The 25,079-nt window shown below is 45.3% G+C and overlaps 1 long non-coding RNA gene across 1 annotated transcript; it reads right to left on the minus strand.

Annotated features, from left to right (window-relative positions):
* Nucleotides 1-664: 664 nt before the first annotated feature.
* On the minus strand, nt 665-24,589 carry LOC308190242. Its single transcript, XR_013947022.1, has 3 exons — nt 9,741-24,589; nt 9,048-9,117; nt 665-8,485 (listed from the first exon to the last, which is right to left on the minus strand). It is a non-coding gene; the product is annotated as an uncharacterized lncRNA (long non-coding RNA).
* Between the last annotated feature and the right edge of the window lie 490 nt (nt 24,590-25,079).

A 25,079-nucleotide genomic window follows, 5' to 3' on the forward strand; every position in this document is an offset into this window, starting at 1 on the left:
TAACATGTTGGTTCTGATGGCATTCTGACATGAAAATCTTCAGATCAGCTCTCATCGGGTTTAGCTGTGTAGGTTTAGGCTGACGGTTGCCAGGGTTGTTGTATAACTTTAGTTTTCTCAGTTCCTGGATCACGGTGAAATATATAGCCCGTGCTCATCCAAAGTTACCCTGTGGAGGTAGGGACTGCAGGTTGTCCTGTTGGAAGCTGCACTCCTGGCAGTGTCAGGGCCTGAGAAAGTCCTCGTGTGCCCAAAGGAGTGCTGAGCACTCTTCGGGCTTCGACTGGCCCGTGCTGAATGGGGACTGAAGCAAGGGTATCCCCTTTTATTTTATTTAACCCGTACAATGTTGGAGAATGTGGTGTTCAACCCACAGGAGGAACAGAGGAGGAGGTGAGCACCATCTGCTGAAATCTGCAGCCAAGAGCCTTAGGCGGAGTAAGCAGAGATGTTTAAACAGCTCTGGGGAAACAACGGAAGTCACCACAGGCTGAAAGATTGCCAAAGCTCCCACAAGAAGAAGGTGGCTACCCTGGATCACTGAAATAACCATTTAATTTAGAGTGTCTGACAGCATATCCTAGGGGACCACACTGTAATGCCACATAGGTTTGTGAAAGGAAGGTTTTGATGTTTTCCCTGCATGATTACAGATTCTGGTAAGGTGATGTAATATATTCTGGACTTTGCTGAGACACGTGACTGTTACATGGTACGTTGATTAATCAGTATGAATGAGAGATGTAGGCACTAAAATAAGCATTAGATGGAGTGGAGGCTGGCTCACTGATGGGTCTCCAAGTGTGCCCAGGTGCAGACATAGCCAGAGGGTACCTGTTGGGTGCAGGCTCCTGCAGAGATAAGACTTTGACCCAGTACTAAGTAAATGCTTTGACTATGACACAGGACTTTTGATGATAAAATATGAAGAAAATAACAAGTTTGACAAAAAAGAAAATTAGCAGGAGAGCAGTTTACCTTTGCAAAGTCATCTGGATTACTTGGTAAAGTGGCCATGATACAAATGGACATGTTTGAATACAGGATATTATAATAAAGTAGGGCAGATGGATCACAGTGTAACAACTGCCCAAGCCTATGAAGGGAGCCAGAGCCATTGTCTCATGCGTAGCCCTCAGAAGACAGATGCACTTTGGGATTTTGGACAACACTTGTGCCATGCCACTCTGCCTACCTCATTATCTGCCGCACCTTCTTCCCATGTGCAATCAAATGAGGTTCAAGGTTGATTCCAGCTCCTTGAGCAGCAAGAAGCCATCGTCTTAAACACCCTGGTCTTGCAAACTCTGACGTACCTGCTGTTGCATGGTAACACACCACTATTCCGCAAACACCACAGTACATCGCACACCCGTAAGGCAACACAGAGCACTTGGCAGTTTTGGCTTTCACTCACACTCCCTAGTGGTCCCCAAGCTCATTTCCCCATATGTTACTGAGAAGAAAGGCAGTCTGATGCCCAAGTACGTCAGTTTGGGAGTCAGAAACCATTTATTTTGACAGATTTTTCTGTCATTCTGCAGAGGGGCATTGCTTTTTGCATGCCAGCCTCCTGGCTGCATCCACCGTGCGCCTGCGGCCCTGACCTGGTTGGGACACCAGGGCTCTGCAGGGCCATGTTGCCCACCAGGGGTGAGGTGAGGTAGGTGGGAATAGTGCAGGCTGAGCTGAGCCTGTCCTTTGGGGGGATTTTGTGGCTGTCCTCGTCTTCCCACTCTTCTCTACCAGGTAAAACAGTGGACAGCTAATGAATTTTGGTTTTGGCCTGACTCCAGCCCATGCTCAAAGAGCAGCAGATAACCACCTCCTACCCACATGACAACTATCACTTTTCTGACTGATCGCAGAGACAACAAACCGGTCACACCCTGGTGTCACAATTAGTTACAAATATTTATGTAACACGTGATATGAAACACAAAAAACACTGAGTGCCCTTTGCGCTGACTGAACAAATTAAGTGACCTCAGGCACTCCTCATACGTCTTGCCCTCTAGACCGTTCACTGTCTCCACAGACCCCCTTTGGACACTCCCTAACAGCTTTATGTCCTTCTCACATTGTGGCACCCCAACCTGCACACAGTGCTCAAGATGAGGCCGCACAGCGCGGAGCAGAGCAGGACAATCCCTCCCCTCACCCAGCTGGCAGTGCTGGGCCTGGGGCACCCAGGCCAGGGTTGGCCCTTGGGGCTGCCAGGGCACACTGCTGGCTCATCTTCAACTTGCCATGGACCAAAACCCCCAGATCCCTTCCTGTGGGGCTGCTCTCCAGCCCCTCGTCCCTCAGTCTGTATGTACAGCCAGGGCTGCCCCATCCCAGGTGCAGGATCTGGCACTTGCTCTTGTTAAACTTCATGAGGTCGGTGATTGCCCGGCTCTCCAATTTGTCACGATCTCTCTACAAGGCCTCTCTACCCTCAAAGGCATCAACTGCTCCACCCAGTTTAGTGTCATTGACAAACTTACTTAGTATACCTTCAAGTCCTGCATCCGAGTCATTTATGAAAATATTAAAGAGAAAATAAAAACCACAATCCATCTGACCTATTATTTTTTAACAAAGAACACAGGCTTTTGACCTTTACTGCTCATAATTTGAACCGAACACAAGCTGAACAAGAAAGTCAACCTCTGCTTACCAGAGATGTTCCCAACGCACAAAATTAAGTTCTCTCCATAAGAATGACTATCCTTTATTAATACTTTTCCATTAGCAAAATAATTTCTGCCAACATAATTAGTTTTACTCAGAATTTTCTATATAGTGCAAATAAATAGTGTACTAATTGCTTATTGCTTCCTTTAGCATTTAATTTCACGGACTAATCAGAATTATCTATATTCAAGAAGAAAGCTTGTTTATGTAACAATCAGTTTGCTGAAACAACGGTCTCCTGTTCTAAAAACATCTTCCTTATCTGTATTTTTCAAGCCAAACCCTTTTGCCTGCATGCCCATCCCATCTTGGTTACAAACTCACAGAAAGCTTGTGCTTCCAGCCTCTCCTTCTGCCCTGGAGGATTAAAAAAAAAATAGCTCAACTTTATGTCTTAGCTCAAGAAAATGAATCAAGTGGAAATGAATACAAATTTGGCTATTATGGTGAATTACTGAAAAACTGGAACTTGAAGTTGAAATTTAGGGTTTGTCCTCATTTAGCACAAGAAATACTTTCTGCTCAGAGTTTAGAATACATTTCTACAGATATTAATGCTTAACACAATCCCTTGAGGAAAGAATTTTTAAATCTGGTTTTACAATTGAATAAAAAGTATAGAGAGACAGAAAGAGGACTGCTGATTTGCTATAAATACTGGGCACATTTTTCCCCTCTCAGGAGAAGCAGTCAATGTGTATTTTTCCTATTCAAAAGACCCATGGCAGACCTGTTGCAAATTAGTATTTGTATGCAAGCGAGCAGCTGTCACCTTGCTTTAAGGAATTTGACTACTTCGCTGTTCGAAGACAAGAAGTAATATGTCAGATATGAAAGATCGCTCTTTCCTGAAGCTGTTTTGAAAACAGGCAGCTTCACTGCTGACTCAAAGCGAGTTACATACAACTGCATGGTAGCAAAGACCAGAAATCTTGTTTTTCCTAACAGGCTGGCTTTGTATCTTCCCTATTGCTCACTTAAAGCCCAAATAGAAACACACCGCTCTCAGTGAAAGTGTTTCTAGTGATGTGTTGAGCTTTGAAGCAAATATACAGGAAAAATTACACCTTTTGGAATCTTATGGAGCTGTTTTAAGCAGGAGAAAATAGAGGATGGAGCTATACATGTGAGTGAAGCGTAGGCAGCAAAACATGGAGAAAGTTTTTTTTATGAAAGTTTTTTTATTTATAGGACCACGGTGCAAACAAGATCTTTTAATTTAACTTGCAAGTGCTTTTTATGCCACACAGAGAGACTGAGCCTTGCAAAGCCAAATCAGCTTTGTCAGCAAGCACGTGAGCAACACGTGCATTTCTGCGGTGTTGTTTAATGGTTGGGTGAACGCTTGTAGGAGCTCCAAGAGCTCTCAGATGCTATTGTTTGCTTAATGCCTTCTGCTGAGGGCAACTCTTCTGTTACTACTCTGGCAGGTTATGGGCCAGCTATTCCCCACCCTGGTGACTCTGGTACAGCAGCTTGCAAAAAAATGGCACTGGGAACTCACTCTTCACCTCCCAGAGGCAAGGTGAGACACCCTGCCCTGATCCATGTGAGCGCATTGAGAAACATGAGTTCAGGCCAGAGGTGCCTGACTACAGCAACATTCTTTGGATACTTACACAAATAAAGTCGCTGAGACTTTCAAAAGCACCCAGAACTGGTTTGTGTAATCCTGCCCAGGAGTTTTCCTGCTGAGTTCAAACAAATCAGAGCTAGCTCAATCCCAAATATAGCCTGAAGTTCTCCTTCAGAGAGGTTCATTTCAACTCGATAAAATTGAATTACTTTTCTAACCTCTGCCAAGTTTCGTTCATCATCTTACAGATTGAGGAACTGATATTTGTGCAGCGTTCAGTAAATCAGAGCCCCAGAGTCGGGCAGGGAACATGCCACCACCATAAAATACAGCCATGAGGACGGGTAACCACTGTAGGACTTGAGACATAATCAGTGCAAATCAATAGAAATACCCAATCGTAAAATCACTGTCACCTCTGAGATTGTGATAAACAGCAGGCCTTTCAAAGTAGAACTGCGTCTATCTTTCTCACACTCAGACATTTGCTGCTTTTCAAACATTTAAGTTCATTTGTTGTCTAAATAGTGCATTCGATTCACTACTGGACATAGTGATTTTATAGAGAGCATTTCTTTTCTTTTTTTTTTTGCCCTTTCCTCACATGTACCAGCCCGTTACAGCAGAAGATAACACAGTATAATCATCTGTTATTTTCTGTTCAGTTTTTTTCATTGATAACTTGGCTGCTGCACAAACAAGAACCCCTTTTATTACTTCTAGGTGGGCTGATGAGAGAATTTTCCTGTCCCGCTGTGGGCTGCAAAGGCTTCACTTTTATTGGTGTTTCCAGTCGATCTTGGAACATCGTAACAGCTACCAAGGTGAGGATTTTTGGAGAGGAACCGAGCATTTAATTTGTGGAACTCGCTGTTTAGATCTAAACTCTTTGTGGTGCTCTTGCAGTACAAATGCATGTATAGGAACGGGAGTCAATATAGGAAGGCTGAAATCCCAATTTCTGTGGGGAAGGCAGACGGGGGTTTCATAGAGTCATAAAATAGCTTGGGTTGGAAGGGACCTCAAAGATGATCTGGTTCCAACCCCCTGCCATGGGCAGGGACACCTCCCACTAGATCAGGCTGCTCAGGGCCACATCCAACCTGGCCTTGAACACCTCCAGGGATGGGGCATCCACAGCTTCTCTGGGCAGCCTGTGCCAGGGCCTCACCACCCTCTGAATTAAGAATTTCCTCCTCACCTCTAATCTAAATCTCCCCTCTTTTAGTTTAAGTCTTTTGGGCAGCCTGTTCCTTGATGGCAGCACCCAGATGCCTGAGCTTGCGTCATCTCACATGAACCCAAAAGAGAAGTTGCATATTGTTCAAATGCTCCAAAACTGCAGGTTTTACTCCTAATGATGGGGTTTAGGTTTCCTAGCACCGCCTGTGTGTTGCACTGACCTCTCCAGCCCCCAGGACCCCACAGGATCAGGGCAGGACCCTCAGCCACCCACCCACACCTTGCAGGTAAGTGGGCCTTGATAACTTGACCACAGCAGTGTGACAAAAGCTAAGGAGTACCTTTTTAAATAAAAAGTTGACAAAGCAGAAATATATTGATTTGTTTAAAGAAATCATGGGTATCAGGTGCTACGCTCATAACTCACTGCTTTCAGCCTGCTACTCTAATCAAGGTTTGTAAATTGTAATTCAGTTTCTGCAGCTCCTTAATCATGAGCAACCACAAGGAAAAAAGAAAACAAAATACTTTTGGATGTGATAATGTGTATGCATGTGGATACAGGGAAGTGTACTCTTTAAAAAAGAATAAAAAAGGAATTCTGCTGCTGTTGGAGTGAGGCAGAGAGCAAGCCAAGGCAGGACCCAAGTGAGAGGCTGGCATGGGGTGCAGAGGGTTGGGAGCAGAGAGTTTTAGCAGCACGGCCTCCTTGCGTGACATTGGAAACCAGCGTTGTCCCTCCTTAGCTTTCATCTGTAGGGCAGTGACAGCAGCAGCTCCCTGACCCTTCCCCTTTTCCTAACCCCCTTATCTGAACGACGAGCTCTTTGGAAGCACACCTCTGGTTTGGTTTGTATTTACACAATGCCAAACCTGAACCTCCACTGTGCTTTTTATCTAGCACTGTCACTGATGCTGGCGAAGACGCCAGTGAAGGTGACAGAAGCTCACCTCCTCGGAGAGGCACTCACCCAGCGCGGGCCAAGTCAGCAAGCGCTGCTTCTGCCTGAAGCCAGCCTGCCAAAATTCATCAGTGGGCTCCTCCCATCACGGGAGGAAAGAAAAATTAGAGGCACAGCTGCGGGAGCTTTGCGGCATGCACACAGCTGCATTAGGACAAAATCCCTGATGCCAACACGGGAGGAGACGTCATCCCTCAGAGATGCCAATTCACCTTTCTGCCCTGTGACTGCATCGTCTCCCTCCCTGTGCAATGCAGGCAATGGGTGATAAAATGCTCTCAGCCTCAGGTAGACATCCCTTGGCATCTGTGAAGCTTCTCTGCTGAATCTCCACTGACCTCCTGCAAAGGCTCGACAGAGACTGGCGGTTTTCCCAGGCATTTAATTCACTGCAGATTTTAACTAAGCATCTCAAAATAATAGCAAGAAGGAAAAAAAAACACACTCATGTTATAATTAGATATGCCAGAAATAACCCCACCATTTTCCTGACACTGCTTACATTAGTATTCATTGGGCGTGAAATGCTGTGAATAAGCTAATGAAATGATTCATTTGTTCATTTGCCTATGCATGTTGATAGCTATATGCCAAGAACCCAATGATTTGTTAACAGCCTCATTTATTTTAAGGAAGCTGCTGCCATTCATAAAGCATTGGCCAGCTGCCGTGCATCCCTTCACCTTTCCCTCTCGACTTCATAAATCTCTGATTAACCTCTCAAGCACCTTAGGCATTTTGTGAGGAACTCAGCAGCATCTGTTTGCAAACCACCGCTGATCATCTGCTCACCTTGCAAAGGTTTCTTGTCCCCTGCCCCCTCCCAATGCCCACTCCACCCTGCTGATGCAGGTCATTACTTCCAGCCTCCATGGACATTTCTCACCAGTTTGGTGCTTTGCCATTGCTCTGTGGAGGAGGAGAGGAAGCCCTAGCTCTCCTCTTTGCCAACCAGCAAATATTAGTCACAAACCAGCTGATTTGCTTCTGCTCTCAGCGCGATTTTGAACAACCTGGCTGTTAAAAGGTGTCGTTACTCTCCATTACACACAAGGCGTATGGAAGAGCTGCCCCTCGGCTCCTGAATTTGGCAGGGAGGCCACCAGCAAGCAGTGACTGGCAGCCTTCTCGTCCCCAAGTGCTGTCACTACTCACCCAGCCTCTCTGGACATTTCAGACAAGGGAGTCGGTGCCCTGATCTCATTTTATGTGGGGGCACTTGAGGTATTGAGCTGAAATAACCTGCTCAAAGTCACACACAAAGCCTGGAGCAGATCAAGAAATGGAACGTGTGTCTTGCACGTCCTAGCTTGTGCTCCAGGTCAATATGGCAATATTATCTTGAATATTAATGAAGTACAAGATAGATAATGTGCTACTAAGAGGAGTTGAATGCATTACAAGGGCTGGAGAATATAGAGCAAGGGTATAAAGAAGCCATAACGGTGGGAAAGCATGAGACACTTGTAGGGTGCCACTCCAACAGCAGGTGATTTGGTTTAAATCCTATATCAGTGTTTTTTGGAAGGAAGATAATGCTGGGCATGGCTGTGCTCAGAAACTTCCCTCGGTCTGGATGACCTGAGGAAGTCACTCTATTCTTCGGGCCGCCAGAGTGAGCTCCGGGACTTCTCCTGGCCCTTTCCTTGCAGAACCTCGGTGCTGGAGGCAACCCATGCCTATAGTGGCTGCTGTGAGCCCTGGCGTGGGAGGGCTGAGCAATGAGAAGCAGCCTCTGCTGATGGGGCAGAGCCTTTCCTTTTGTTTTCCAGTTTCCTATCCGGATTGAAGTGACATGTTCAAGGACTCTGGTGCACTAAGTTGTACTGGAGTGGTGTGGTGATGACTCTGATCCGACTGGCTCACAAATAAAAGACTTTATGAATAGCACTGAGATGATCTTTACCCTGAACACCTCTGCTTCACGCTGTGCTATTCCCTTTGCGCGATGAATTACTAGGACATGTTTGGAACAAGAATCAACAACCTGCACGGTCCTTTAGTAGTTTGTATATCCAGAATATCCAAGGTTACTCACTCTTCCAACTCCTTCTTCTGCCTCCTCCCAGCTAACCAACGTATGAGTCTGCAGAGAATAAATATGTTTCTGATTTCATTAATTATGTGTTAAACTGGCATTGTGAGACAACTGCAGGAAAATTGAATTGTCTGGCCCTTGCTATGCAAAATTAAGGAAGCAGATAAGATTTTTGCCACTTGACCTTCTATCAAATAAAACTGATATTGCTCCTTCACAGAAGCAGTAGCACTGCATTTAGTCCTTGATTCGCTCATACTGCTCAAGTGAAGTTGCTCTGGCACATCCTGCCAAAGGCGACTTGAAGACTCCCTTGCTGGAGTCGTTCAGGAGCAAGTATGCCCTAAGAAAGCTCTGTGCCAACTGCAGAAAAGTGCTTTCAGCAATAATATGCAGGTGGATCTCAAGAATAAATTCAGAGCTCTTGCACACTCACACCCAGACATATATCACCTAAGGCTCTGAGTTGCTCCGTGACTCTTGTTCCTTGCCCCATCACAAACTGATTGCTGTATTCATTTTTTCCAGAGCCTTGTTCCTTCCTACTGACTTCCACCCCGATATGGTAGCATACTCTATAGGAATTTGGGTTGTTCCAAGAGGCTGATACCTGCTACTCCTGCTGCAAACGACTGGCTTCTCTCTCCTACTGCTCCTGCAGTAGTCTCCTCAAGGACCTGCTGTGAAAAATGAGGATGGGGAGGTTGAGTTGTTACCCATGTAATTCAAGTCAATAAAATATTTATACCAGCTACATAGCTGAAAGAGGAATCAAACTTTTGCAGTTTTCTAAAATTTAATAGAATTTAAATAATAACTGAATTCAGTTGAAGTGGTTATCAGTAAAATGTTTTTATATGGTGTTTCTAAATGAAATTTTGGTTTCACTTTGATAGTAGCTAGATTTGTCTACAGGTTGAACTCTGGCTGTTCCAAAAGCTGAGCAAAAACCCAGCATAGCCTGGGGTCCATCATTAGAAGAGGAAAACAGGCTCCTGAAAGCAGATGCTGCCCTTGCTATAGCAGGCACTCAAGTGGGTGCATTGGCTCACCCCTGCAGAGATCAACCTCCCTCCACTGAATACAGGGGGAAGCAGGGGACTGATGTGGCTAGACACCATGAATCTAATTTTACCCCTAATTAAAAAAAAAAAAAAAGACAAAAAGCAAGAGAAGAAAAAAAAAAACCACACCACCACCACATTTTTACTAACAACAAAATGAGCCTGGTAAACCTTAACAGAGCATCTTCCCTGAAAAAGCACAAAGCACTGATAAAAGGTGCATTGGCTCTGGCACTTACTGCTTTGTCTGCCTCTCTCTGCCCTGTAGCTTTCTGTTTGACAAATGTAGGAAGTCAGTGTGGTTTCCAGTGTAACATGATGGAAGCTGTAATTGAAAGGCGTCCACAGCTCATTAGAATGGTTTTTAAATTACAGGGAGCATTACTTTGCTGTCATTACTTCTGATTTAATGATGATTCATGCCCCAAAGAGATTCTGACTCTCTATGGTAAGCCTCAACCAACCCGATGACTTTTACTTAACAGTCTACAGCAAAAAAAAAAAAAAAAAAAAAGGCAAGTTTTAAGGAAATTGTTTATAACAAACGTAAAACAAGTACCAATAAATAAAAATTAGATTACCCACTAGAAGGATAATTCCTACAAGTAGAAGTTATGCAGACTGAACTACCAAAGGCTAAAACAACCCAAATTTGACCATCCAGGATGACTCTTTCTGTAAAAACCATCTACCATTCTCGTGGAGACAATAGCAAAGGCAACTCCTCATGACATTGTTATAGGGTCTGTTGAGAAGCTGTTAGTGGCAAAAGAAACCATTGCAGACAATAAAAGTCAATGCTGCAGTTTTTCACGAACACTAACTATGTCAAGAGTTTAATTCCCATAAGATGACATCAGAACCTACTGTGTTTCTACACTGATTTCCTACTTGAAAACCCTGGTGCAAAAGGCCAAGACAGCCAAGCTCTGAAAGAGCAGAAGAAAATAAAGTCCTCAAAGGATGCTAACCCCATAACTGCCTTTATACGACAAGGAACACTCTCACCATCATGGTGTCTCTCCCCTCAGCCCATGCCATTGATGAGAGCACAAAGAGGCTTCAGTAGAGCTGGTAAGGTTTGTGGAGGACAGCACTGGGAGGTGGGTTAGGATTAGCCCTTGTGCATTGTCCCATAAAAAGAAGAAAAATAAAAAAGGATGGGCATGGGCATTCGGGAGGATTCAGAACATGAAAACGAACTGCTTAAACAAGCATGTTGTGTTTAAACCATTTGTCCACCCAAAAAATATAGATTTAACCCTGACAAGTGAAATGCTGGAGATCCAGGCTCCAAAATACACATTCAAGCTGAAGCTGAGAACTTCAGGAGGTTTGTGGGTGTTTTTTTTTTTTTATCCCAAATCACTGCTTGCTGCTTAATAAAAATGTGTCACGACAATATGTTAAGATAGATTAAGAACTTAGTATTTTGAGAAGCTGTCCAGGGAATCTATCAATCATACTTTCCTTTGCAGCACTGAAACAATCAAATCTAATGTTTGCTCATTATTTTTAATGGCATGATAGTAGTAAGCTGTAATGGGCGAAAATAATTGATATTTAATCTGAATTAGGTTGGAAAGCAAGATAAGTCAGAGTATTTAATAAGAAGTCTTATCTGTATGGGTAGCCAAAGGAAATCCAGATCAGAAGGGATTAGCTATATCCATGTTTAACTTGAAAATGTAATTTGTGAGAGAGCTTCTGAGTTGAACCTAAGGGCATAAAAACATTTCTGTGCTTTACTATTTACTAGCCAGTTTAGGCCCACGTGACAAAGATAACCAGTCAAACTCAAAATGAAACACAGAAATGGATTTTGGCTTTTTGGAATGGTTTTCAGGTGCAAAGCATTTACTTAAAATCACAAATGAGGTTTTGAATCAATGCATTAAAGGGCATTTAGACTCACCTGCATTAGAAACAAAATAAAATAACTGCTTTTTTGAAAAAGTCTTCCTGAAATGGACGAGGTCCTGTGGGGCAAGAAGCTATTGAAAAGCTGAGCGATGAGATTTCCACTTCACGTGGACGTCTCAGAGCTGAGCAACATGCCAACAGGTCTGGAATGATGGACATTGGCAGAGACATTTGAAATCCATTTTAGAAGTATAGTACAGTATATAATATATGCTATATAACCACAGCACCTTCTCAGAGTGAGAAAGGCCGATTACCAGTGCTGGTCTCAGCTACACTGCATGCGCCACAGAAATCTCAGGGCTTCTGCAAGTGCAGGAGTTTTCCTGTGCAATGCTCCTTACCGACCAGGAACCTGACAGTGTAGGTCTGAAAAGGTCTCAAATGAAATCCCAAACCAACCAAAGATAATCAGAGTTTTGCTGCAGTGAGCCCTGGATGCAAACCATTAACTTCAGGGCAGGCTTCACCCTGGGATGGGCAACCTGTACATCTAGAGGGCCTTAGTGGATATCGCTGTATCACAAGGAGAAAAAGAATAAGCAACTATAGGGCATTTTTTTCCCCGTTCAAATGAATTATTAACGTGCAGTGTTTTACCTTGTTCTCACCCAGCAGTGGTTTGCCTTGAAGATAGCACTTATCTGTGACCACCTCACCTGCACCCTTCCCGCTAGCTCCACTCCTAAGATCAACCAACAGCTTGCACACGAACACCACTGAAGACTGGGGCATTTTTTAAATCATCCACCAGCTCAAAGAGCAACAAGCCGGGCCTGAAGTTGTGTATTTATGCAGTTGGAAAGCATGCCAAGACTTCTGAGAAAGCAGACAGACATTTTAACCTGTTTTCATGATTCATTTTGTCTTTCACTAAATGCCGTGTGCATAACGAGCCAATTATCTTCTCCCTTTATAAGAAAATCCTTACAACTACACAGGGAGAAACACAAAAACCCTGTTGAAATACATTTTAGGAAATTACCTATGAAGTTGGATGCTCTCCTGCCAGAAGCCACTATATGTTTTACGTTAATTGCTCAATATTTATGCCAAATGAAGATCACTCCTTAAGGCAAGCTTCAAAAATTCAGTAACCCTAAAAATAACACACAAAATCTCTCTTTTCCCCCAAGGCACCGAGTTTCTCTTTAAAATTCCACAAATCTCGATTGCAGGGTAAGTCATTTGCAGTCTTTATCAAGTATCAGATTTATAGTACAATCTCTAGAAAGAAGAGCTTCTTACTGCTGGAGAAATTCAACTTCCAGCCCAGCTCTCGCCACTGGCAGCAACTCCCAGTCTCCTGATGATGGGCAGCGAGCGATGCATGAACCACAGGCACCGACTCCTGCTCGCAGCCTGCCTGCACGCACACAGACCTGAACATCTTCCCTGCAAGCAGCCGCTGCTCTGCAAGTCCTCTGCTGCCAGCACCTCTCTGCAGGTCCTCTGCTGCCAGCACCGCTCCGCAGCAGCACCCACGTCGGCTCCATTCGCAGCACCCATCAGACCAAGACGTGCTCTTTGCCCAGGATGCCAAGAATGAGGAGGGAGCAGGGTTTCTGAGATGGTTTTGGTGTCTCAGCCTTCTCGGGAGGAGAGGACTGAGACTTTTTCCCCTCCACAAACGCACACTGCAGCCAGAGCTGGGTAGTCCTGCTGCCATCCGCTCCTGCCCCATGACAGCCAGGCACCCCCCCGAGCTGCTGGGAATGGGGAAACCAGCTGCAATACACATTCATGCAATCATTTATCAAGAAAAGCCACCGATGCCTCTTTATATACATATATTTATGAATTAAATATTGTTTTCCCCTAACAAACCTGTAGAGAAACAGTTGCAACAGCTCCTGGCTTAGGCGGCTGTGGTATAGGAAAAAATATAAATTTAAGTTAATGCGGCGACTTGGTGGAATTGGGTTTTCAACACTTGTTCAGCAAGCCCTGAATAATTCAGCATTATCTTTGCTTCCTGTGTATAATGTGCTCAGCCTTGAACTCGTGCCAGCAAAAAACTTACATCGCATCGTTGTGAATTTCCTGCCACACACAGCACTAGCAGTGATGCCCACAGACAGGAGTCTAATGGCTTGGGGGTATGAAATTGCTCCGTGGATGCTCCCATTTAGACATACCCTGCACGCTGTTGTTTAAAGACTCCCACGCATGACCCATTTGATTACAGTTTTCCAAACGCGGGGTTGGTTGTTAGCTTGATTGCCCAAAAGAGAAGAAAAACAAGATTCTCTCTGATCACCTTTTTTTTAATCAATCTCCCTAGAGACTTCTGAACCTACCAGCTACTATTAACCACATTTGAAATGGAGACTACTTGATACTGAGTGCGTGATGGCAGGGCACTGGAACTGGGTGATCTTTAAAGAACTGGGTGATCTTTAAAGGTCCCTTCCAACCGGAGCCATTCTGTGGTTCTGTGGTCAGGCAACTGCCATCCCTTTGGCTTCTGAATCACAAAATTTGCTGCTCCATTCCCTTCCTAATAATTCCTAGACATCCCAATTTGTTTTGTTTGTTCATTTGTTTTTAATCACTGTTGAGCAACTGAGCCAATGTCTTCATAACAGAAGCTATCACAGCCCAGACATGTTGCCGTTGAGTGGTAATGGTCAGCTCAGGACCATTATGAAATACGTGAATATATACGAAATTAGGATAGTTTTTCATGATGTATAGCCCTGTAAATTTATGCATATTGAATGTCATCTGTTTTTTTGGCCCTATAAGATCATTCTGGAATTTGGGCTGATTTTTTCTGCCCCAGAAGTTCAGTGCCATCACTCACTCCACTCCTCAGCTTGTTACGAACGGATCAAACAAAGCATTCGGCTGCCTCAGCCATGAGGGTGTCCACTCCCTCCACAAGTCAATCCTCCTTCCCCTTCATGCAGCTCAAAAGAACCGAATCTTGGAGAGGGATGGAAGAGAGAAATTGCAAAGTCAAGATGTATAAAAACGTAAGAGCAAAAAGGAGCTTACATGGAAATGCACACAGCTGGGAAAGGACCCAGCAGGGAATATGAAGATATTTCCTGCCCAGGACACAGACTGGGCCGGATTCCTCCCTTTCTGTGCTGTGGTGGGGCCACCTCTTTGTGACAGAGGTTCTCATGCAGTCACTGAAGGGAATGATAACACTTCAGTGCCTCCCAGGAAAGGGCCCAGTGAGCTCAGCTTCCTCAGCTTCCCGCTGAGCAGCAGCCCCACGGTCCATGCCGGGGCAATGCCCGGAAAGGGCATTACCTTGCCTGCCAGTAAATGATTTATTTTAATAAGTAAATCCACATCCCGAAACCATCCAGAGCCTGGCTTCTTTACAAAACAGCAGCATGTCTTCCCAGCTAATTGCTCGAGGCTGATCGCCGAGCATCGCCCCTTTGGCACATCAGCCCTTCCTGCGCACCAGAGACACACTGCAAGGTCCTGGCGAGCAGCTACGGCCAGAAGGCAACCACCAGCAACAGCACTTGTGCACCTGTGTGTTGTGAGAGGGAAAAGTGGAGGGATGTGCAGCTCCCTGGTGTGTCACATTCCTCCTCTGCGTGTTGGAAAAGCACCAGCCTTCAAAATGCATCACTGCCCTCAGCCTGGAGCCCCTCTCACCGTCACCCACCCAGGGCTCATCTCTCTTTACAGCCTGCCTCAACCAATTCGACCTCCAACGCCCAAGCAATGCGTCAACTGTCAGCTGAAGTGCCAGACTTAGAGGAAAATAATAGAATGAAATCCCAGGAGTCTGTGAGATCAGGCTCTATAATCTCACAGCTCCTCTGTACCCTTAATAATAAAGTTCCCAGATATGTCATATCTTAAGATCAAATATCATCACAGCCGAGGTACACTGTGTTTATAATAAATTATCCTAAAAACGTATTATTAATCAGCACAAACATTACTAGTGGTATACCTGACAAGAAACCTCAGCATTTTAACTTTTCTTCTAAATGTGCATTTCTTACAGATCAAGCATTGCTAGCACTTTGCCTTGTGCTCATACTTGGCACATTTCACGTGCATCTTTCCCATTCCAAGTTGGGATATTGCACTGAAAGGTATTACGCCGAAGGGATTACAATAATCTCTTTGCGGAGGTAAGTCTAAATGAAACATTTGGCACTTAAACGGAAGAAGAGAAGTTTTGCAGTTAGATAGCCATAAAAATCAGCAGGTATCAGGTAAACGTTTCCATTTTGATGAAACTGCACTCTTCACCGGGAAACTATTGCACCTGCAGATTGGGCTAATTCTGGTTAATAGTTACAGATACCTAGGAACTGCTGCAAAATACAAAGCCATAACCAGTGCCCACATGTAAGTGACGACTACCATTTGGTTCCAATGGTTCACGTGTGTCGGATGACTGTCTTGCAGGGCACAAGGCAGAAACACCTGGATCACACCAATGAAACCAGCCCATTGGTCTCAAAACCATGGAAGAGACTCCCCACAGTGTATTTTCAGGAGCACTGTGGTGTTTGTTGGGTCTGTCCCGAGGGCTCGGCTGCAAAGCAGCCCCGGGGCAGGCAGTGTTGTCTTCCAGAAGAACCTGCTAGTGGGACCCAGGAGACAGCTCTCCTCTCTTCTTGTGCAAAGATATAACTAAAGGTTTGTGTATTTTTATTTTGCCTTACTGTTTGCCATCGATTTATTCAGTTTTATACCAGAAGTGCCAAAGTGATACCCAAGATTTTACAGCAGCCCTTCCAGAGATTACAAAAATCATGAATAAAATTTTACAGCTCACCAGACCACAAATTCCTCACTCTGGCTCCAAATCAGATTTGTTCTCAAATCCAACTTGCCTAAAAGGCAACAAACAGCACGGGCATCTCTGCCAGGTTAAACTGAGCAACACATCTGCGTTCGGTCTTACATTGCACCAGAGACATTCTCTCTGCCAAAGGCCTCTAAAACAATCCCTGAAAGCCTCCCTTCACTTGGATCTTTCTCCTTCCCCCAGCTTTAAAGCCACTGACAGATGGGCACGCACCCCTGCCATGGCTGTGGGGTTGCTGGATGCCTGTTTTCATTCTCAAACAGGAATAAGTGTCACTGGTCTCAATTTTATCAGGCATCTAAATATTTTTTCTTTCTATCACTGTCCTTACTAGAACCAGAGGGTCTCAACATGTGGCTCCTGCTCCTGGTTTCGCTGTGCTGAATGTGAATGTTGCTGCTCTCACGAACTCTCACTTCTGGTGATGGGTTTGAGCACCCTAATCCTCTCCATGATGTTCCAGGGGGCTGATCCTCCTCTGTCGCACACTGACCTCTGCTCATCTCTGGTCCCTCTGTTTTCTCAGTCTGATCACTGCTGGGGACAAGTTCGATGACAATCCTAAAATCCCCTGTACAAAGACACAGCAGATGATTGCCCCAGCTGGGAAAACCCTTGTGAAACCGTAGTCACCAACAGCCTGAAGAACAGACCGCAATAAAATTTTAATTCTCTTTAAGACCAATATTTATATTTACTTTTGAAAATTCAGACACAGCCCTTACTCTGTAAGATCTCGTTTGTTTACAAATTGTCACAAACACTTGTCAGTAACAATTTCCCAGTGTTTAACAAGACCGGCCTCATTTCATACTGAATTTTAAGTATTCAGACTCCAAGGCATCCACAAACGCTCCTGGAAGGGGCTTTCTCCAGCAGTCCGGCTCCTGTAAGAGAGGTGTGACCCTGCACCCAGCAAACCTCAGCTCTTGCCATGGCTGCTGAAGGAGTCTCCTGTTGAAGCAGATGGCCCCAGGGAGCCTTTAAGGACACACACAAAAGCCTTTGTTAGAGATGAGGGAAGTCTCTGTCCCACTGAGACACTTTCTGTGTGAGTCCTTAACTTCCAGGGTCCGGGATGCTGCCAAGCCCTTGTAATGGTTTAGTGCAAGTTGGAACGTGAAGCACCCTTTCGCTGATAGGGTCAGACTGGCAAGCATCAGTGATCAGTTTTGCAAAACATTGAGCTGCAGCTCCTCTGAGTTTCAAAATGTTTGGAAATCTTCGGTTTTCGTTTGAATTTGGGTCATCCCAGATACCCAGAAGTACCCAGGTTCCTGAGGCAGCTAAGTGCCTCTGAGGATCCAAACCTGACCCAGGACAAGTGAGCCTCCCACACGAGAAAACTCTAATCCACAGGAATTGCTGGCTGTCTCGTCATCCTCCCTTTCTTCTCCCGTATTTTGGAGGCTGACTCTGCCCCTTTGCTCTCAGCAGTCCCAAAGAGCAGTGAAGGCCTCCCCCAGTGCCCAGCCCAAGGACAGCACTGACAGCTCTCGCTGGCTTTGCATCAGCCTGAACTTCCTCTGAGAGCCGAGACAATGCCACGGGGCTCAGCATCAGTCTGGTGAGAGGGGATGTGGGGAAATTAGCCCTTCCTCAACCATTTTCTGCCCCGTTGGGAGTGTCTCCTTGTCACCCATTCCTGGAGCTGCTGGGCAGGGAAATGCCTCTGCCATGAGCGCTGAGAAAATCAGCAAGGAAATCTTTTTTTTAAAACAAAACATAACAACAACTCCATCTCCTCCTCATCTGTGAAGAGGCAACAGGATTTCTTCCCTGATGGAGGAGTCCAACCCTACATTCCCATGTGCAAAGATCAGCTCACCTGGAAAACCCTACAGCAGAAGCATGATCTTTAATACTCCCAAGATTCAGGTTTACTGCAGCATCTCTGCTTGGACTCGGGCTCTGGTATGGAAAATTCAGGTTACTTCCAGAGAGGGCCCACATATCTTGACCGTGAAAGAAACCTGAGATCAGGAAGCCCAATGCAGACAGCTGAAATCAAGTGTTTGTATCACTCCTGCATCCCCCAAGGTCCCTCTATGGCTCTGGGTACCACAGTTTGTCTGATGGCCTCCCTCACATTACACGGACAGCCTAAAGCAGCAAAGGAATGAAAAACAGAATTACTCGGGGAAAATTAGGGTTGATTTGCAATTAAATAACAGCATTTATGTTTCCCAATAGTTTTACTCCAGCAGCTTTTAAATCTCCTTGTGCACAGGACATGTTTTTTTTTTTTATCTAGATTTGCATAAAGCTGATGATATGCAGCAGTTTTCATTAAAAAGTCTCCCCTCTGTTTTTTGATTTACGATGATAAATATATTTATAGAAGAAGATTCTCTTCTCCAGCTGCAGTCCCACAGCCCACTCACACATTAATTGCATCGGTGGAATGCCTGGGACTCAACATTACTATTTAGCAGATGGTATTTTATAAGCTCCCGTTGCTAACATCTTTTAAACCTACCTCACAATCAGTCCTTTTCCATATACTGCACATTAAATCTCCTCCCCAGTCACTCTTTAAACTGTAAATTAATACTGAAGATAGTTTAGAATAAAATCCTTCCGTCTTCTTCCCTCTCCCCTCCAGACAAGAAATGCCCACTCCCACTGCTGTCACCTCCAGACCAGACAGAACCCTCAACATCTGCCACGTTAATCTCTTCAAGTGATCAATTTTCTCCAGTGTTGATTAAAAAATGACTGCTTGCAGAAGGAGAGTGACCCAGAGGGCAGGAATAAGTGGCTTCGAGGAGACAGACTTGGCCCAGCGGAGAAGAGGAATTCCACGCCAAGCCCTGGGAGTTGCAGAAGGACCGGGCTGCGTTCCTCACGTGCACTCCCCGTGCCCGTTCCCCAGGGATCAGCTCGCTGGCAGGCAGACCCCGCAGCTGTCGCACCCACAGCCTGCCCAGAGCCAGCCGACCTGGGAACTTGGCTCCTTCGGGGACATACACGAGAACAGAAGAGAAACAGAAATAAGCAGTAAGTCAGAGATGCACCTAAAAGTAACGAAGATCCTGGTACTGTTTACTGCTGAGGCAGAGAAGCACACAGGCTCTCCTAGGAAACACCCCCGTTTGTGGCATGTCACGCACAGATAATTGCAGTGCACAGGGTATGCTATTTTCAGGAGCTTATTCCCAGTAGGAAATTCAAAGGCCCTTTTTCCAAACCAGGTTTCAACCACCAGAACTCTCCCAGTGTAATTCCCGCAGGGAGTTCACAAAAAAAATATATATCCTTTCTCTATTGAGAAGAACTGAGAATCCTGTGAGAGGATTTTCCTGTCACCGGGCACCGCTGAGGAGTCTGACTCTGCCTTATTTACTCCTTGAGCCTTCTCTTCTCCAGACTCTGAATAATCCGAGCTGTCTCAGCCTCTTCTCACATGACAGACACTCATAAGACAGACGTGGCCCCTTGCTGCATTCTCTCCGGTAGGTCCACGTCTCTCTTGTGCAAGGGAACGTGGCACCCACGTGCCTGTGTCCGCACCAGGACTAAGCAGAGGGGCAGCATCACCTCCCTAAACCTGCTGGCAACACTGCCTAGTGCAGCCCAGGAGGCTGTTGGCCACCTCGGCCACAAGGACACGTTGCTGGCTCCTGGTCAACCTGGTGCTCAGCAGGAGCCTCAGGGCCTTCTCTGAGGTTGGCTCCAGCTTGTTGTGGTGCCTGGGGCTATTTCTGCCCAGGGACAGCACTTGGCATTTCCCTCTCCTGAACTCCACCAGGTTCCTGTCAGCCCATTTCTCCGGCCTGTCCAGGGCCCTCCGGATGGCAGCACGGCCCTTTGGTGTATCGGCCACTCCTCCCACTTCTGCAAACTCGCAGACAGAGCACCCTGGTCATTAAGGAAGACGTTTAATAGTGCTGGACCCAGCCCTGAGCCCCAGCATCCACCAGAAGCGACTGGCCTCCAGCTGGACATCGTGCTGCTGATCACAACCCGCTGGGCCCGGCCCCTCAGACAGTTCTCAGCCCACCCCACTGGCCACTCGCTAAGGGCAGGACAAACATCCACTGCCCCCACTCGTCCCGTGAGCCCACAATCCCTCTGTGGGAAGCAACCCAAATTCAAACAAAGCTATTAAGAAATGGCACAAGTGTACCACAGGATAAGTTACGTTATTTTAAAGTTCAGTTAATGATCCTTGAATTGCGACCCAGTTTATATGCTCATCTAAAGCAATGCATATTCAACGCTTTGCTTAAAAAGAACTAATACAACACAAGAATGAGGTTTGTATTATGAAGTAGTTATTCTTCCCCATGCCTCCCCTGGAAAAGCACATTAGCTGGAGCTCCAACAGAGATGTCATCAAGATAAATGCGCTCTTCTGTGAAAGGAATATACCACAGCCATTCTTATTCTGACTTAAGCTTGTTACCTCTTGACTTATACCCATCATCTATGTTGATTAATGATGAAAATTAAAAGCATTCTGAAATACCCATCTTAATGAAAATGGCTCTGTTGGAAGCCAGGTGAAAAGGAAACTGGTTGACTTCTATCTGCTGTGGAGCTATAGCAGATTACAGTTTATTCAACTACAGTTTATTCAACTTCCATTTTGAAATGCAAACAAGTGCATCTATCTGCCAAGTTATACAACATTTGCAAAAGAAACCCAACAACCTGAGATCCTGAAGTCATAAGAAATACACACAGAATCCCAACTTCTCAAGTAAATCAGTCAAAGCAATGAAATACAGTCCCTCAAGCTCTTCAACTACAGCATCTCTGCTTTTCACAGCAACACCCACCATCAGAAGACAGAGTATTGGCAAGGTGCATCCCTGCACTGCTGCTGCCTGTCCAGAAAGGACCACACACCCCCACATTTTTTTAATACATCTGGTTCAGTTGATAAGATTTTGAAGCATCTTTTATTCATTATTTCTTTCTCTCCATTTCTTAGAAGTTAATTCTTAGTCTTTCTTCATTTCCCTGACCTCCATCCTGCTGATTTATCACCTTTTTTTTCCCCCATTGGCCCAGATTTGAACACCCAAACACTTATCTCCACACTTCCCTGTTTGACCCATCCAGACGCTTCACTGTAAGTGAAGCTCCACAGCAGCATGCATCTGGCACATACATACACCTTGGGTTCAAAAAAGTTCACATCCCATTTCAACCACCACACCTTTCAGTGCCTAATTCTCATCCTGCTTTCCCTTCTCCACTGGCTCTGTTACCCTTTCTATTTTTGCCAGATGTGAGCTTTGGAAAATTTGTAGTCCTCTCCTCCTTGGCACTGAGCGCTCAGTATGTGTAGCCGGCCTTAGCGCGTTGCTGTGATGGCAATTATTTTTATTTCCAGTGCCAAACTGATTTTTAAAAGCATCACAGCTCTCTGTTGCCAGTGTGAACCCAAACCTGTTCTAGTGCCAGCCTTGGCTGGTACCAGCCCTTTGCCATCAGTGCTGCCATCTGCCAACAGCTCCCAGACAGAGCGAGTTTCTCCAGCAGGCTTCTTCACCCATATCTATTGGGTGAGCCACCAGGTTAGCAACGGGGTCTGCAGCCATGAGAGGGTGAGTGAGGGAACTGGGTGGGCAGAGGACATGCTATAAGACAGCAGGGACGGAAACTTCTCATAATTTCAATATCATGCCAGAAATTGGCACGTTTCTGACAAATAAGCCAGCTTTTCCATGTCATAAGAAGGAGCCTTTATTATCATTTACTCCAAATGATCATGTGCCCACAATAAGGCCTCATCTGCTAGGTTAAAGGAACCTCATACCTTACTCTGTGTTGGTTCTGCTCCTCGCATAACGTGAGCCCTCCATCCAAAAAACTGCTGCAAGGAGACAGTGACCAGTAACTTCACACACCTCGGTGATCCTGGCCTCAACAGACCTTGGCACAGCAGCTGGACCAGACCCTTGGTACTTTACATACACACTTACCTGTTAAAATCCCAAGTGAATTGACAAATACTACGCCTTGTAGCATTGCGGAGGACAGAAATGCACCACCTCGCTGGTTAGGTGCTCTCTATCTCTGTACATCTGCATCCATCTGCCTAGAAGACCTGATACACCATTACCGTATTGGTTCTGGCCCGCTTTCCCAAGCTGTACAGGAAACTAGAGACTGTAAAAGCAGCTTTGCAAAGAGTCTGAGGTGCTTTTCCAAAAGTCACTTGATTTAAGACATCAAGGCAAATCTCCAGCAGGGATGACACACCGTATTTCTTTCAGGCAGAGAACACTGCAGCCTCCCTCTTCCTCCAGTGAAGGACAGCAGCTTTTCTGCTACCTGCCAACAGAAATGTGAGCCTGCCACTCTGCACCACAGCCAGAAATAATGCCTTTATTTTCAATTTATTAGCGTCTAGTCCTGAAGGTGAAAGACTTTATAAAAACTTTGTGTTTACTCCAAGTCTGGAGCAGAGTCGCGTTAAAACGAATTGTCCCATCCACCACTATTCTTCTTTTTACTGACTGCTGCAATCAGTGCCAGTGATCTCCCAGACCCTGCAAGCCATGCATCAAAATCACCACGTGGCCAAGAGTCAAAGGAGTCAGGGGGATGAAAGTGGGACAGCCCAAGGAGTCATTCAACAGATCTGCTAATTCCCATTTCACTGGGCTGGGTGACGGCAGTGACTCAGCTGTACAGTGGTCTTTGCTAGCTCATAATTTAGTTAGCCAGTTAAACTTCCTCTTTGGAAGCAGGGACAAGCATCCTCTGAAGCCTTCTCTCCCCCTGTGTGGCTCAGAGGTGTAACTTCCAGACAGCCACAGCTGAGTGAGACAGATCCTACCCTCCAAGCAGAATAACAAGCTGACATGCTGCTATAGGCTCCTGCAGCAACGTTAGTAAGTGGCAAAGCTGCCAGCTTCTAGAAACTGATTCACTGTTTCTTACGATCAGCAGAACCAGAATGTTTCCTCTCGTGGTTCGAACGTTCAAGAGTTTTTGAAAATGATGCAAATAATGCTGGAAGAGAGAGAGAAAAAAAAAGATTGTGGAGAAAACACTAAAAATATTGATGGTGTTCTTTACACGGGTGGTCGGTAATTCCTTCTTTCATGTGCCAAGAATAATGCCATTTTGACATAGCTGGCACTTTGAAGACAGAAAGCAAAATATTTGTGTTAAGAAATAAATCCTTTTCCCTCAACTGCTGCTAACACTTTGCTAGTAACAGGATACTGTAAGAAGGATTCAAAAAGGTTAGGAGGAAATGCACCCTTTTTTATACAAGCTGAAATCTAATTGCACATGTAGCCAAAATTGGAAACAACCGGTTAGTGTTCGAAGCCAGTAGGGTTGGAAACTCAGGGGTGAGAGAAAATGAACATTTCCTTTGTGCAATAAGGACGGCTGAGCAAGTTTCACTGCAGACGGCAATATCAGAAGAAAGGAAAAGTAAAAGCAGAAAAATTTCCTACTCATTACAGCTATCTTGTGGCAATCCTTGAAATACTCAACACTGGGGCTACAAGCACAGGTAAATGGAGCTTATTTACTTGCAGAGAGGACAGCATTGCCTGGGACTAGGGGACTGGTAGAACTGACAGAAGAGAGGTGTTTCAATAGCAACTAAGAGTGGGTAAAAGAAGGGATTTCTTTGTAATATATTTATATTTTTCACTACGCACATACCAAACATGGGAAGGAATTGTTTAGTATGACACAGCAGAGCATTAACTTTAAGCAGGGAACTGAAGAACAGTTAAAAATGAAGGTTAGGGGAAAAAAAAAAAAGCTATTGAAAGCAGTATATATAAAAGCTGAAGATTACCATTTGCAAAAAAACTACAAAAACACCTACAACATCCGGGACACCTGACTGCCAGAGGTAGTCAAAAGTCATCCACAGACAGAAGCACCAACAGCTAGGAGTTGCTGGGATTTTTTTTTCCTAACGTTTATACATCTCTACAGCATCCATGCAAATAGAGTAGCACGCTGAGAAAATACAGAAACTCTCCTGCACTTTAACCTAACCCCCTGTGCCACCACTGCTCGCTCTGCATTCTCTTAAAATCCGGAGCAATAAGAGCGATCACCTCGTTACCAAACGGAAGGTACCAGCAGTTTACCCAGAATGAGATTAGATGAGGATGTGAGATAAAATATGCAAAGCCCACAATGCGTACCGAGTCAGAGGTGGTGGCAGACAAAAACAGCGGGTACAAACCGTGGTATGTCAGCAGACAAGGGCCTGTCACTCGTCCTGTCCTTTCTTAAACGGGTGCTTCGTGGCAGCGCACGCACTAATTCAGTTTGCCCGCACCTTTTGGTGTGACAGTAGAAGTTATGCCCATTTTCTGGCAGGTACCACTCTTAGGAAACCGGTTTTAATTATTATTAAGTGCCTTTGCACTTGCCCTCTGGTCTACGCTTTCACAGGCGCAAAGCACGGGAGCTGCCCCACGAGGGACTCTGCTGGCCACAGGACTTCGCCGTCACCTTCACCTGAGCGCCTCAGAGCTGCTCAGGGCAGGCGACGGCAGCGGTGCATCCTCTGTGGGCACACACTGGTTTGTGGGCTGCACGTGGGCATCAGTCCCCAACTAGTGCCTGAAACAGCTGCTTCAGAGATGAGTTCCTAAATCCTTCTTTAAAAAAACAAACAAACAAACAAACAAACGAAAAAAACCACTACAGGAACTGAAACAAGGATTCACTACTCAACTAGACCAGATCACAAGCATGTGTGAGTCACAGAATGCATTGGAGATGTGTTTAAAGGGCTTTTGTCAAAACATTTTTAACCTGATTTGCATGAATTGGTGATGCAGTCCAGATTATTTTGGCAGTGTATTAGATGAAAAAGTTTCTCCCGCAACATTTGGGGCCGCATCACCAAGCCACA

Source organism: Anser brachyrhynchus (genome assembly GCF_964034855.1).
Source record: "Anser brachyrhynchus genome assembly, chromosome: 2".
NCBI lineage: Eukaryota > Metazoa > Chordata > Aves > Anseriformes > Anatidae > Anser > Anser brachyrhynchus.